Source organism: Geotrypetes seraphini, chromosome 8, assembly GCF_902459505.1.
Source record: "Geotrypetes seraphini chromosome 8, aGeoSer1.1, whole genome shotgun sequence".
Classification (NCBI taxonomy): domain Eukaryota; kingdom Metazoa; phylum Chordata; class Amphibia; order Gymnophiona; family Dermophiidae; genus Geotrypetes; species Geotrypetes seraphini.
This window is the reverse complement of record NC_047091.1, coordinates 187278740-187295456: the sequence shown is the minus strand read 5'-3', so window position 1 is coordinate 187295456 and position 16717 is coordinate 187278740. Positions and strand designations below refer to the sequence as shown.

Sequence of the window (16717 nt, the reverse complement as noted above, 5' to 3'; positions counted from 1 at the left end):
CAAACAATCGGATGGGATTAGGGCAGCCCTCTGCAAAACTCATTTGCATGGGAAGCCATTTGAATTTTGATCACCCATTTAGAAATTGGCCCACAGCGACCTGCTTAGCGACCGTTTTTAGTGCATCTAGCTCTGACTCAGGAATAATATCAGGAAGTACTGTATTTTTTGCTCCATAAGACACACCTGACCATAAGATGCACCCTAGATTTAGAGGAGGAAAACAAGAAAAAACATTCTGAACCAAATTCCCCTGCCAGGCTCTGCACCCAAACCCACACTCCTTGCCAGGCTCTGCACCCTGTCCCCCCTCCCTGCCAGGCTCTGTACTCTGTCCCCCCTCTGGTGGTCTAGTGGTAGGCCAGGACAAGGCAGACAGGCCTAGTAGGCAAGGCCCCCCCAAACCCCCCCCTTATTTTAGTACCTCCGGAGGTCCTGCCCTTTTATAAGAACATAAGAATTGCCGCTGCTGGGTCAGACCGGCGGTCTATCGTGCCTAACAGTCCGCTCACGCAGCGGCTCTCTGGTCAAAGACCAGCATCCTAACCGAGACTAGCCCCACCTGCGTACGTTCTGGTTGAGCAGGAACTTGTCTAACTTTGTCTTGAATCCCTGGAGGGTGTTTTCCCCTATGACAGACTCCGGCAGAGCGTTCCAGTTTTCTACCATTCTCTGGGTGAAAAAGAACTTTCTTATGTTTGTACAGAATCTATCCCCTTTCAATTTTAGAGAGTGCCCTCTCATTCTCCCTACCTTGGAGAGGGTGAACAACCTGTCCTTATCTACCAAGTCTATTCCCTTCAGTACCTTGAATGTTTCGATCATGTCCCCTCTTCAGTCTCCTCTGTTCAAGGGAGAAGAGGCCCAGTTTCTCTAATCTTTCACTGTACAACAACTCCTCCAGTCCCTTAACCATCTTAGTCGCTCTTCTCTGGACCCTTTTGAGTAGTACCGTGTCCTTCTTCATGTACGGTGACCAGTCCTGGATGCAGTACTCCAGGTGAGGGCACACCATAGCTCGGTACAATGGCATGATAATCTTTTCCGATCTGTTTGTGATCCCCCTCTTTATCATTCCTAGCATTCTGTTTGCCCTTTTCGTCGCCGCCGCACATTGCGTGGATGGCTTCATCGACTTGTCGATCAAAACTCCCAAGTCTCGTTCCTGGGAGGTCTCTCCAAGTACTGCCCCAGACATCTTGTATTCGTGCATGAGATTTTTGTTACCTACATGGTATGTAAAAATCATGGTTTGTAAAAATCAAAGACTAAAATGGGAGTATGCTAAATCGATTTATCCTGCATGCCTCAAAATAGGGCAAACACACTCGTTTGGTTAAGAACAGAGCAGTTAGTCCTAAATCAGTAAGGCACCTCTGGAAAGTCATATTAGTTACTTATAATCCTGGGAACATGGAGATAAAAAGGATCTTCAATTAAGAGTGGCTCCTCTTCCCAAATGCCTCCAACTCCCCCCCACTTCAAATTCAACTGGATTTTCAGCTGTAGCATCCAGTGATCTTACATTTGGATGCAGTCATTCCTGTGTTTTAACCAATGTTTTACTTTACCTTGAAAATCAAAAAAATATACTGGTAATTAAAAAAAAAATCCACACAGGGATCCATTTCACTTGTTCCCTCCTTTCAGACCTCACACATTAATGCCAATTAACATGAATAATTGAGATTCATATGCAAATAAATTGGATAATTTATTTGAATAACCGCCTCATCCACAATACTGCAACCAGACATAGGAAAACTCACACCCCATTCTCATACCCCCCAATTAAGGAGGTCAAACGGAAAAAACTATATGATGGCCTCCTGGCCACTCAAGCAGCCAAACTAGACAACCAAATCGCCAATCTACTGACAGCATCCCTCGACTACAAGACTTTTAGAAAAGAAATAAAGACCATACTCTTCAAGAAAACTCTGAAAAAAGAAATAATACTGCAAGTCTCAAACTCCACCTCTCACTAAAGCCAACTACCCCAAACAAATAACCTTACCCATTTCTTACTCTTTTTTAAAATGACCAATTTATTATTTTTTTTTTTGTAAGTTCTTGTTGTAATACATCTTGGATAATTCTTTTATAATCCGCCTTGAACTGCAAGATAATGGCGGAATAGAAATCCCTAATGTAATGTAATGTAATTAGCTATTAATAATCAGGTTCATGGAGTAAATGTCCCTCAAAATAGCCTTTGAAAGTTGACCACCCTAAAGCAATCCCCTTCCACCAGCACATAAAGCCCCTGTGGGGAGTGAACAGCCTAGCCCAGCCTAGTCTCCAAGATTCGCCCCCCCCCCCCCAACTCCTGGATGACAGCTGTGCACACAAAGCCACGGCCCCCTCTTTAAGCTGCGCTCACCTTATTCTCCAGCTCGTTCCTGAAACACAGGCAGGCCGCCTGTTTCTTGAAGCCTTCCCAGTCATAAGTCCGAGTCTGGTTCAGCTTAAACTTCATCAAAGAGGCACCGCACCCCCCTCCAAGCCTTAAGCTACTGATGCTTGCCTGTACCTGGCACCACGCGCCCCCTCCCCACCTCTTCTTCCTCTTCATGGGCCGAGCAAGAAAGCCGCGAGGGATAGGGCCCGGCATCAGCTGCAGAAGTCTCTCCCAACGGCCGCCCGTGCGCTGGTACGAATGGCAAGTGGAGGCAGATGGAGTTAGGGGGGAGGGGACCCAGGTCATAAGCGATGGGAATCATGTCGAGCGCGCCTCACCATGGGCTCTGCTGGCTTCCGGTCAGTGCTGTTCTTCAGGGAATCCAAGAGGGCTCCTTCCCCCTGCTTCGACAATGAGCTGTGCCTTTTGAACTGCTCTGACGCTGGGGGGGGGGGGTTTATTGGGGTATTTGCCCCAGAAGACGCACCCTTATTTCCACCCACTTTTTTGGGGGGGAAAAGTGCATCTTATGGAGCGAAAAATATGGTATTTTTTTTAGAGAGAAGCTGGTGGATACTTGGAATGCCCTCCCATGGGAGATGGTGGAGATGAAACGGTAACAATTCAAATACAGTAAAACCTTGGATTGCAAGCGTTTTGCAAGACAAGCAAAACATTTTATTAAATGTTAACTTGATATACGAGCAATGTCTTGCAATACAAGTACATACAGTATACCAGGGATCTCAAAGTCCCTCCTTGAGGGCCGCAATCCAGCCGGGTTTTCAGGATTTCCCCAATGAATATGCATGAGATCTATGTGCATGCACTGCTTTCAATGCATATTCATTGGGAAAATCCTGAAAACCCAACTGGATTGTGGCCCTTAAGGAGGGACTTTGAGACCCCTGCAGTATACACATCACAACTGAGCCAATGGTTCTTCTCTCTGACACTGCAAGAGTGTAGTGACTGTTCTAAATGAGCAAAGTCTTGCAATACGAGTACATACAGTATGCACGTGTCACATCATCACAACTGAGCCAATGGTTCTTTTCTCTTTGACGCTGCGGGAGTGTCGTGAGTGACTGTTCTAAATAAGTGAGGTCTTGCAATACAAGTACATATAGTATTTTGCATTAAAGTTTTTGAGTTGTGGAATGAATCATCTGAGTTTCCATTATTTTTTATGGGGAAATTCGCTTTGATATACAAGTGCTTTGGATTACAAGCATGCTTCGGGAACGAATTATGCTCGCAAACCAAGGTTTTACTGTATGTATGGAATCAACACAGAAGAATCCTTATGGAACGAGGACAAAACCAAACTTAGTAGTGCTAAGATGGTAACTCCAGTAATTAGGGAATCAAATCCATTGTCAGGGTCAGTTTGTGTTCTGATTGTGGCTGGACAGATTTGGATGGGCTGGATTGGGGCTTTCATGAAGGGGACAACAAGTACGAGGGGGCATTCGGAGAAACTGAAGGGAGATAGGTTCAAAACAAATGCAAGGAAGTTTTTTTTCACCCAAAGGGTCGTGGACACTTGGAATGCGCTACCGGAGGAAGTGATCAGGCAGAGTACGGTACAGGGATTCAAACAGGGATTGGATGGATTCCTGAGGGATAAAGGGATCGTGGGATACTGAGAGAGGTGCTGGGATGTAACACAGGTATAGAAAGCTAACCAGGTAATAAGTATAGAAACCCAACAGGTCGTGCATGTGCAAGACCGGAGGGTTAGGACTACGATGGGAAGATAGGACTTCAATGAGACACCAAGGTGGCAAGGGAGCCCCTTCTGGTGATTCAGACAGGTCGTGACCTGTTTGGGCCGCCGCGGGAGCGGACTGCCGGGCAGGATGGACATATGGTCTGACCCGGCGGAGGCACTGCTTATGTTCTTATGTTATGATAGCGTCAGTTGCTGTAGAATAAAACCAATGCTGGGCAGCTTTTGTTGGGGTTTTTTTCCACAGTTTATGCCCTAAATAGGACAAATCCAAATCAAGTATGCATAGGTACTCTCACATCATAGCTTTATGCTATGAGTTTATTTTGTTGGGCAGGCTGGCTGGATCATACATGTCTTTATCCTCCATCGTCTACTATGGTTATTCTAGAAATGGTATAAACATTTTAAATAAAGATGATAAGGTAGAGGAACACGAATCAGAATCCTACGCTGTAGTGTAGATCTTTTCACCTTTTCTTTTCTACCAGTGATTTTACACACGGTAGAGAATGTTTTGTAGGCTTCTCTTTCAGGCCAGATAGCATCTTTTGCTGTATTCAGTGCCTCTGTATTGACAATAAATGGTTGCGAGAGTTCTGGTCTCTCCGGGGTCGCCAGTGCAACAGCTGCTGGTCCCTTACAGCCAACTTTTCAATTGGCAACAGTCCACTAAGCCGTCCAATCCCTTCCCCCAACAACAGACTTAATTGAAAGGGCATCTTCACTCATTCGTATCATTTGCTTGCAAGCACCTCTAAAACCCATCACATCTGCTTTACCCCATGAACCTGATTATTAATGTTAATTGGCATTAATGTGGATTTTTGCAAGGGTCTGGCTATGTACAATTCTATAAAGTTTCACACCAAAATCCCACTGTGTGCAAGCTAAAAGGGAGCATGGGCACGCAGTTTTCCAGAGATCTGTGCCTAACTTGCCCACCAGATTGCACAAAGTTGGGTGTGCCCTTCTATACAGGTTGCTCATCCCAGAGCCCCCTTTATACAATAGTACCGAGCGCTGACTTTTTTTTTCCAGCACCATTTAGTAAATCCAGCCTTTAGTGGCTACAATTTAATAATCCTGCTTTGCTCCATTTTGTTTTTTTTCCTATATACCATTTTGGTTTTTTTCCTATATACCATTATTTTAAACATTCATTTTGATGCAAAATAAATAAGAATATAGGCATTGGAATGGGGGAACTAGGGGGTGCCTTGGCACGCCCCAAAATCTGGAGGAAGAGGAGACCACCAATATCTCCCCACTCCCAACCCACTGCTGCTGCTGGTCTGTAGTGGCAAAAACAAAGACTTTGCATTCAATCGTGCAGCTGCCAGTCCTGCTCCAGAATAAGAAATAATGTCAGAGGTGGCATCTTCATGCGGGATTTGCGAGAACTGACGGCAGCCATTCAGGGGCCAAGCTGGAGTGCGAAAAACTTGTTCTTGCCTTGTGCGCCGTTAGCCGTGAGATCTGAGGCAGCCATCCAGCGAGGGAGGAGCTCAGCAGGGTCAGGAGCGCAGAAAAGTTGTTCCTGCCAATACACCGCTGGACCACCAGGATTTAAAAAGGCGAGAAAAGGTATATACTGTAAGTTTCCCTGGCAGACAGCTTGGCGCCTGGCTAAAAGACGATAGGGAGAACACAGCACATCACGGTCTGTGATTGCAAGATTCGCTCCATAAGATGCACAGACATTTCCACCCACTTTTGGGGAAAAATGTACATCTTATGGAGCGAAAAATATGGTATATACATAGGATGAGTGTATTAACCACTACAGAAGTTCTTGTAAACTGATCTGAATTGATTCTCCAGTCATTAGTAGCGGTATAGAAGCTTTCAATAATCAAGTATAACAATGCTTATGTCCTAATAATTATTACTAGTGCTCTATTATTGGCACTAATTGGCTTGTTATTCAGTTAAATTGTGCACAGAAATTGGCACACGTTCGAAATACCACCTCACTTGTCTTTCCAATTTGCAGATGATTTATAAATAAGTTAAATAGCACCGGTCCCAGTACAGACCCCTGTGGCACTCCATTGTTTGCTCTCCTCCATTGAGAAAAATGACCATGTAACCCTACCCTCTGTTTTCTGATAACCAATTCTTAATCCACAACTGAACTTTGCCTCCTATCCCATGGCTCTTTAATTTTCTCAGGAGCCTCTCAGGAGGAGCTTTGTCAAAAGCTTTCTGAAAATGTGAATAACAAAAGCAAGATTTAGAGCACTGCAGCAGCAAGTTTGATAATGGGTGTGTCTAAATATGACAAAAATAAATAAATACAAGCTGGCAGACAGCTGGGCGCCTGGCTAAAAGGACCATATCTCAAAAAACTCCATTTGCTTCCGGTCGCCTTCAGAGTCCAATATAAAGCAGTAATGATTTGTCATCAGTTCTTGCATAGCAACATCCCAGAATTGTTTAAAAGTAATATACTCAGCTATACACCAATGAGATCTCTGCGTTCTGAGAGTTTGGCAGCAAAAAGGGCAAACAGAATGCTAGGAATGATAAAGAAGGGGATCACAAACAGATCAGAGAAGGTTAACATGCCACTGTACCGGGCCATGTTACGCCCTCACCTGGAGTACTGCGTCCAGCACTGGTCGCCGTACCTGAAGAAGGACACAGTACTACTCGAAAGGGTCCAGAGAAGAGCGACTAAGATGGTTAAGGGGCTGGAGGAGCTGCCGTACAGCGAAAGATTAGAGAAACTGGGCCTCTTCTCTCTCGAACAGAGGAGATTGAGAAGAGACATGATCGAAACATTCAAGGTACTGAAGGGGATAGACTTAGTAGATAAGGACAGGTTGTTCACCCTCTCCAAGGTAGGGAGAACGAGAGGGCACTCTCTAAAGTTGAAAGGGGATAGATTCCGTACAAACGTAAGGAAGTTCTTCTTCACCCAGAGAGTGGTAGAAAGCTGGCACGCCCTTCTAGAGGCTGCTATAGGGGAAAACACCCTCCAAGGATTCAAGACAAAGTTAGACAAGTTTCTGTTGAACAAGAACATGCGCTGGTAGGGCTAGTCTCAATTAAGGTGCTGGTCTTAGACCAGAGGGCCGCCGTGTGAGCGGACTGCTGGGCATGATGGACCACTGGTCTGACTCAGCAGTGGCAATTCTTATGTTCTTATGCCTTACTGAAGACGTCCGTGAATCCAAGACTTGTTGCGACAGGTAAAAGGACTTTCTGTTGTACAGGAGTTAAGTTATGGGTCAGGGGAGGTTTAGAAAATTACTAAAGACGCAGCTTTTTTAGTTATCCAAGAGCCCTGCTCTTCACTCTATGGTATTTTCTTGAGGATTGTATGTAATTTTACTTTTATTAGATGAGTATTTTACTATGTATGTAAACCGTTTAGTTTTAGACGGTATATAAATTTTTAAAATAAATAAATGAAATCTAGATACACTATATCAACCGGCTCACCTTTATCCACATGTTTGTTTACACCTTCAAAGAAGTCAAGCAAATGGGTGAGGCAAGACCTCTTTCGGCTGAACCCATGCTGACTCCGTCTCATTAAATCATGTTTGTCTGTGTTCCATAATTTTATGTTTTAGAATTGTTTCCATATATTAATATTATCACAGCTATAGTCCAATTAAAAGCTTAACCATTTATGATTGTGCAAAACAAAATTTTTTTATATATATATGTTTGTGAAGTGCTCAGACCAAGTAGTGATGTCACTACAATGAGGTTTTCATGGGGACCATCATCGCCTTCACAGGTCCCCTGCCCTCCCTAAATACTGAAACCTAACTTCTAGGTCCGTCTAACTTGATATACTTATCTGTATTAGGGGGCAATTGGTGTTGTTAACTCTCATTGGTGACTAATTAAAATTATAGTGCAGGTGCTTCAGTAAAATCCTGAATATTTTTTCTTTTCTGAATTGGTTCCCGTCCCCCCAATCCGGATTTCGTCTCTTCGTCAGAGAGGGACACTAAGAAAAAATCAAATCAAACAAACAGTATGTGTCAACTAAACTTAACAAATTAAATGGTGGTAACTTTAAAATCTAAACACTATTAAATTCCTGAAAACCTGTATAATTACATTATTATGAACCTTGTAAATTCTAATATTACCTAGTAAAGGCTCGCTGAGTTCAGGAACGATCAAAATGGACGGGCCGTCTGAAACTTTCCACTAAATGCATGCTATTTATGGTAACTAACCGGAACTGCTAATCGACCCGACTGCCGGAAGTGAACACAACATATAATTGTTTCCACCATTTTGCCTGGTCCTGAAGTGAGGCTTACCAGTCTGTAATTTCCCAGATCTCCCCAGCCCCCTTTTTAAAAATCGGCCTAGCATTGGCCACCCTCCAGTCTTCAGGTACTACAGACAATTTAAACTTCTGTCATTGGTGAGAGAATTACCTTCATACACTTAACATGCAATGTGACTCAGTATTTAATGTACAGTGCTGTGTAGTAAAGAGGCCATACATTTGCTCCTCCCTTAGAAAGCTGTAATCCATGGGGGTGGGGGAGGTAATGAAAGTAAATGTCAGATACTAAGATACTTTCAGGCAACGTAGAACCCAAAAGAAATAATATCAAAATAGCTAACAAATGGAAGAATACTTTCTACAAAATATATCGCCACTGGAGAGGCTCAAATTCAAAACACAAAACAATAAATTTGTGTGAAGATCCTCAGTATTCACTACTCTCATATCAGGAAAACCTGTAATAGGAGTTGTGAGCCATAGTCACCCAACGGGGTAATCAAGTGTGAAACGTCTTCGCCCTATGTGTAAAGTGACCAAACAATAAGTGTCAAAAATAGAATAATTTATAATTAAGTGGTGTTTTTTAAAATAATATTCCACGAGACAGTCCCAGCGTGCAATAATGCGTAATAGCAGGTAATGTGATTCAAAGTTCAGCACGGGAGAATAACTCTCTCTATAGGCTCCCCTAACATCCACTGCACTGAGTAAAGACTTGACCCAAAAACTTCAAAAATTACTTGAAAGACTCAGCGTCATCATACTCTCCCCAGCGTTCTTTCTGTTACCATCCAGTGCCTGCTAAACAGAGCTCTGTAGAGCATTCAACACTGCACAAATGATGAGCATTTTATTTTTCAACCATGCTCACATCCACTAAGGTCAGTACCAACTTTAGTAATCTTTGAAATTTTTCTGTCAAGGCTTTATTCAGTGCAGTGGATGTTAGGGGAGCCTATAGAGAGAGTTATTCTCCTGTGCTGAACTTTGAATCACATTACCTGCTATTACGCATTATTGCACGCTGGGAATGTCCAGAAATTTATTGTTTCATGTTTTGAATTTGAGCCTCCCCAGTGGCATTATATTTTGTAGAAACTATACTAAGATAAACAGAATTAAATCTCACTTAGCTTATCTCATGCTTACGTGATTGCTGCTGCTGAGATTTTCTAGGATAATCCCTCGTTTAGCATGCACTGATCCAAAAAGATCATAACATCTCAAAGATTTGGTGCTTCTTTCTTTGTCTGCTTACACTCTTCACTGCATACCTGGCGTTTTAATTGGACAAAAACTATTGCTCTACTTGAGTTTTGAAGGCCATGTAGATCAGATATGTCTAATCTTGAAGGTCTCATGGAACATGTCTAAACTAAGTCCTGAAAAATTATTTAAATCACCCAGACTCCTGTTCACCAACTCACACATGCAAATAGCCTGAGACTGCACAGCCTCCATTCCATACACTAAAATTTGTACTTAAGCCTAGTCCTTGTCTGGGAAACATTTCAAAATGAAAATAGCATAACTTCATTATAATGTGATATGCAACAGGTACTGTTTCACTTTATTGCAATTAATTATGATGATTTGTTTTATAAACATGCAGCATTCTCACCAGGGTTTCCCAGTCTTCTCCTGGAGGCACACCTAACCAGCTGGAAACATTTTCAGGATTACCAGAATAAATATGCGTTAAGAGTTGCATATACTGGATTTCATGCATATTCATTGTGATAATCATGAAAAATCTGATTTGCTAGGCGTGTCCTCTGGAAACACCAATCTAAATAACACTTGCATGAGGATCTCTTCCTCTGTATTAGATGTGATGTTCTTTTATTCCAGGTTCATCATAAAAGACAATGTAACACCTCCTGTAAGACATTCCTCTTCTAAATGTGTTTCCTCTTTCAGGTGAGAAGAAAGCCCAGTCCTTGCAGAAAGTATGAGAAGCTGCTGCAGGGCAGAGAGATGGGTCACACGAGTGGAAGTTGACTGAGTGGCCATAAGCAATGGCAAGCAAGCACTGTATAACAAAATGGACATGTTTCTGTATTTATACCAAATCTTTGCAACAGATGCAGAATTGTTCCTTTTAATACAACTGCACTTCGAGCAGGGAGAAAAAAAAAAAAAAGAAGAAACTGGGATGTTTTCTGTGTCGCTGTACATTTTTCCTGCAGCAGTTGGGGATAGGGATTAGGTGCATGCCAGGTACGCAGGGTGGACATCCCTAGAGCTGAAACTCCTACGTGAGGGGTTTGTTTTCTGTTCAGAAGTCTCTTTGACACATACAATAATGTTTGTGTGTCTGTACATATTGAGGTCGCTGATTTATGTATATAGACGTGGGCTCCATGTCCTAGGCAATAAGTGAGTTATTCTTCACTTTTAACATTCTCTTTCTCCTCATGGTGGAACTGGACACAGGTTGATTTCCTGCTGGAAGAGAGCTTGATAACAAGCATGAATACCATAGTCATACAGAAGCCAGAACTTTACTGGCCCTGCCAAGTTTGAGATTCAAATCGGGTTCTTCTGGACAAAAGTTCCCATCTGTTTATTACTCTATGTATCAGAAGGATGGGGATGGTAATGTCCTTCAGGTCTGTGGTGCTACATTTTAATATGGACTGGTGCTAACTTGCCTCTTTCTATGGTGCTACACAATGAAGGAAAAGAAGCCGATTTTGTCAACATTTAAGACGTGAAGGGCTAAGTAGCAAAAATGCGCTCTTTTACTACCTTCCTCTTTTTTTCCATGAATGAAGAAGCCTTGGCTTGTGCCTGACAATCCTCTTGTCCCAGGGAGTGCTGGAAAGCATCATAGTCAGTGCTTAATACAATCACAGTAGGAATATGAGTAAATGCTTAGAGGTTTGCTATTAAAAGCTCTTTCCAGTGGGGCATGTGAATTTTCCATAAACCTCAGGGCCACTAGTTAAGTTATTCTGTCCAAGAGGGCAGCCATTTTGCTAGACTATGATGTCATGGAGGTAAATCATGGGACAAAGCTAACAGTGCATGCCCTATTGTGATGAGATTTTTGTCTCAAGAATTTGTAAAAATGTTTTCTACATGTACAGAATTGCATACTTGGTATGCACAGTGGAAGTTTGCAGGATCACTACTTTGCTAGAGCTTTTTCGTAGGGAGTTGCTAGATTTAATGCACCCTACAAATTTTTGCTTATAAGAGCTCCTCAGGGTGTTCTTTCTGACCGAGGATACCTTGCTGTATCATTGGATATATCCGTTACAACAAATTTTTGATAAATCATGTACAGTTTCTTTTAACATTTTACCACGTAAGGCCTGGGATTCTTGTGAGTATCAATGAAGGATTGAACTGCAGAAAGCAGGGAGTACTAACCCTGATATATATATGTAGAGCTTTACAGCCAGGACTCTCATTGTGTCATAAGCTATGTGTTTTCCTAGTGCTCAAATAAATCTCCTTTTCTTGAGCAGGGGCATTATTTTTCCTATAGGCTGGAAACATTTTTCTGATGAAAGGGACTGAAACATTGCTGTGCATTGGGCGCATTCTTAGAAACATGAAGGCAGATAAAGGCCAATTGGCCCATCCACTATCTCCTCCTCTCCCTAAGAGATCCTACGTGCCTGTCCCATACTTTCTTGAATTCAGACACAGTCTTTGTCTCCACCACCTATAAAAGTGATATGAGTTTGCATAGTCAGATCTGTTGAATAAACAGCCTCATTGCTCACCAGTTTTTTTAGTCAATGACAAGGTTTAGAGGAAGCCTAAATAGAGAGAGCTTCTCAGAGGACAAAAAGGTAGTATATTCTCACATATAGGTGACATTATCTATAGAGCTCAGTCCAGACATGTACCAAAGTGTATTGTCACTTTAAAACTTTAGTACTGTCCATACCACACATGTGCGTGTGCCTTCCTACCCAACATTGACTTGCAGGACATTCAGTTCTTTGTTTTCCATGGAGTGAAGTTGTGTTTTTCAAACACATCTATGTGAGGTAATATTTTTTTCATCAAGTGCCTTCTTGTACCGTTTTTGCCTCATATTTTTTCATTTTGTTGTATATCGTTCTTTGTTTTTTCTCCAATTTTGTGATTTTCTTTTTTTGGGCCTTCAGGCAGCTTCCTGCCTCCATCGAGGCTTAGAATGTCGGCTTCTTTTCAGGAATGGTTCTATCTGATTTCCCTTACAATTAAGCCCTTTGATTTAATGTCAGTAGTCTTCCCATTAATGTCCCCAATACCTAGTGGATTCAAGAAGTACTCTAGATGTAATACAACTAGTGTGTGCAGTGTCTAGGTCCTGAGCATCAGTACATTTCTTATAATCTCTGTGCGTACATGCAAAAGAGGCTCTAAAGCAGGGTGTCCAACCTTTTGGCTTCCCTGGGCCGCATTGGCCGAAAAAATGTTTCTGGGGCCGCACAAATGTGCAAACACTGCAGCAAGACGGAGGAGGGAGCCAGCAAGACAGTAAACACCCAGGGGCAGCAGAGGAAAACACTGCATCGCCCTCGACCGGGGCCGCACAAAATACTTCACGGGGCCGCAGGTTGGACACCCCTGCTCTATAGGATCACCAAATTCAGTGTGAAAAGCTGTTTGGGTTCACTTCTACCATGTCTACAGATCCCATTACCAGCCCAGATGCCCCCTCCATCGATGTCGACACCGGCATCCACTTGGCTACTGGCACTTTCTGAGAAAGCTCCTGCTTTTCCTCTTCTGTGCGTCAGGCCTTGGAGGATCTCCAGAAAGTTTAAGAAGTGTTAACACTTACCTTCCAGATGAATTTCCACATCTTCACCGTCTTTCAACTCCTCAGAAGTGTTGACAGCTGCACAGTTGTTCATCACTCCAGAAGCTTGCTTTCACTAGGCATCCTCCTCCTTCTAAGTCCCTGACACCTCAACGTCAACCTGAGCCAACTGTACCTTTTGACTACATTGGTACCGTACTGGCACCTTCCCTGTAGGACCAGATTACTTCAGCAGGAATTGGCATTTTTACTTCTAGGGCACTATTTCCCTCAACACAGCACACCTTGGCCTCAGTCCAATCTGACAAGCTACAGCCAGATGATGCTTTGCAGCCAGCACATCCTTAACATCAATCTCCATCACGACATGAATCAACACTTTATCATCGATCTACATCTAAGCGTTAAGCTTCCACGTGTTGACATTGAGATTCTCCTCATCATTCACCTCGTGCCTCCTTGTCCAGCTGTACATCTTGAGCCTCCTCGTGACACTTGATGACTTCATTGACACACCTCTCCATCATGGTCTCGATACTCTTCACAACACTCCCCTCGACATGCCCCGTTCTACTAGATAACATCACGTTGAGAACATAGACTCAGAACTCTCCATCCATTTGTCTGAGCTTGATGTTTTTGCTGAGGAGTCCTATGGAATCGTGTTGGATCCCTCACTTCCAAGGAGATGATCCCTGCCTGAAAGCATCATCAGTAATATGGTTCTAGCTTTTCCCATTCATATGGAATCTGAGCAGGAACCTCAAGTGGAGCTGATGGAGGCATTGGACTATGTAAAGCTTCCTCTACACAACTTAATGAAGGAAGTTCTCTTTAAAAATTGGGAAAATCCTCTCATAGTTCCAGTAGCTCCAAGGAAATTAGACACACGATACAGGCTCCAGGCTACATCTGCCTTCAATACCACAACTACAGCATCAGTCCTTAATGGTAGAGACAGCCTTGAAATATGCTTATAGCTCCTGTATTTATGCCAGTATTCCTCCCGGGAGAGATGGCAGGATCGTGGACAGATTTAGCAGGCAGGTTTTCAGTCATCCATGCTCACCAACCATACACTAAACTATAATTTCTATATGACTTTTTACCTAAAGTCTTTAATTAAGCAACTGCCAAACTTCCAACAATATCTTACTAGAGACCAACAGGAAACTTTTCAATGTGTCACCAAAGATTTTTTGGAAACTAGAAAGTACATAGTGAGATCTGCCTTTGATGCTTTTGACGTCTTCTCTATGCGCAGACAGGCATGGCTCCATGTTTCTAACTTAGACAGTCTTGGACATTAGTTCTATCAAACGTTTCAGAGAAGATTGGATATCCAATCACACTACACCAATCGGTTCCAATCCAATACAGAATCTACTACTTTCACACTACCTATCCTAAAGTGGAGAAAAAGTGTCAGATATAAAAAGAGCCAAAACACTGTTGAACCCTAATGGAGTATGCAAAATGGGATGGTTCACCTTCATTCATAGGCTGAAAAAAACTCCACCACATAGATTATACTATCACACAATCATGGGAATCATTAAACAATATGCTAAGAATTTCTCAGGCAATACTAAACAGCAAACAAATCACAGGTAAAGAGTAACATCTCAAATCAATACAGTCCCAGTCCCCTCCTTATGATCTAGTCTTGATGTTTTGGGGGGATTATTGGTTTTAATGTTTTATATGAAATGTTGATGTAGTTATTATTACTGTATTTTAGCTAGGTTGCACTTCAGATTTGGGCTATGGGAAAGGTAGTATAGAAATTTTACTCAATTAATCTAAATCAAATCAGATTTAGTTCAGTTCTCTCTAACCTAAATTTACCCAGTAACCTAAGCATTACACATCTCTCATTTTTATGATTTTATTTACTACCCAGTGGATTTCTGAGCAAAATATAACGTAATGGTCACGTGATCATCACCACCCAATGCAGCTGCTCTCTGCCGCCTTGCAGACCAGCGGTAGCTGTATAGAGACTGCCTGTGGCTGCACCAGGCCTTTCCCTCCTCTTCTGAAACAAACGGGGTGGGCCAGGTCAGAGGGAAAGGCCTAGTGCAAGTGGCAAGCAGCCTTTCTACACAGCTGCCACTGGCCTAACATGGTGAAAGACTGAATTTAAAGATAGGTAGTGGAATGTAGCCACATTGGGTTGGGGGGAGGTTCAGGCAGGGAGGCTGTGAGTTTAAGGTGGCATGGGGACAATTTAGTCACCACAGTAAGACAGGGTTTGGTTTTACTGTCCCCAACCCTGCAGATTCCCACGGCTTTCCTATTGTCCCATCCCTATGCACACCTGTACTCCAGAACACGGGCCATGTCCAACAATAATAATACCTCAGATGCAGCCCAACAGAACAGTGGCAGTACTAGTCTTACCATAGCACATTCTCTACTGTAATATCTCAGGTATATTACAGCACCATGCATGTAGCTGATAACTACATTGCAGTACCACTCATGCATGACTTGCAGTGACAGTGGATTAGCCCAGTACTACACTGTCTGCAATAACAAAAACGCTTTGCTTAACAAACACTAGTACCAGCCACTAGAATTTAAGAAAGCCCAGCATAAGCACTGAGGATGGAGAGGCCATGACAGGAGGGATCAGATTAGATGTCAATTTATTTATTGAAACATAGTACAAATCCTCAACCAGCAAGTGTAAAACAAGACTTTGCCATTTATAATAATGTGATTGTAATAAGCTATAACTCCTGTTTTGAACTGAACAACTGTTTTTCTGCATCTTTTTGTAAAAGGAATGTCATACTTTGGAGATTCTCTGTAAATATTTATAAAGTTTATTAAAGAGAAATATCAGTTGTTTCCAGGTCAATAAATACTGCAGCCCTATCTTTTGCTATTTATAAAGAGGGTTGGAGAGAAAGGGAGTAGGTGCAAACCTTCATTGACATCTGCCTGCTAACGTCTCTTTAAGTCCCATCGTCATGGCATTCTTCTAGTTCAGAAATATGGTTCTAATAAGTCTTGGGTTACTGTGGGAGAACCTCTTTCCTGGGGTTATACACATTCTCTGCAATGCTCTTAGTCTCCATTACATCATGGAGTAAATGTGTTATCTACATGCAGCTAGAAATTTTGGACAAAGAAGTCTACATCAAAAAAGTATGAAAAAACACACACAACGTAAATGTGCTAACGTCATCATTCTGGTAGATTACTATAGGGCAGGGATCTCAAAGTCCCTCCTTGAGGGCCGCAGTCCAGTCGGGTTTTCAGGATTTCATGAGATCTATGTGCATGCACTGCTTTCAATGCATATTCATTGGGGAAATCCTGAAAACCCGACTGGAATGCTGCCCTCAAGGAGGGACTTTGGAGACCCCTGCTCTAGGGTATTCATATAGGCCTTCACATGGAGTTAAAGCTTCTCTAAGGTAGAAGTAGTTATGTCCGTGTTTGTATCTACAGCTATCAGTGAAATGTGTGTGGTGTCTATAACATATAAGTACCAATCCTATTCTTAGCATGTTAAGTCACCAAGGACAGTGACTGTGG

The 16717-nt window shown here is 42.6% G+C and overlaps 1 long non-coding RNA gene across 1 annotated transcript in view; it reads left to right on the top strand.

Moving 5' to 3' along the window:
* Positions 1–16038, top strand: part of LOC117366213 — a 33830-nt gene extending 17792 nt beyond the window's left edge. The window contains exon 3 of the long non-coding RNA XR_004540511.1: positions 10321–16038. This is a non-coding gene — a long non-coding RNA (uncharacterized LOC117366213). The remainder of the gene's footprint in view (positions 1–10320) is intronic.
* The last annotated feature ends 679 nt before the right edge of the window (positions 16039–16717 follow it).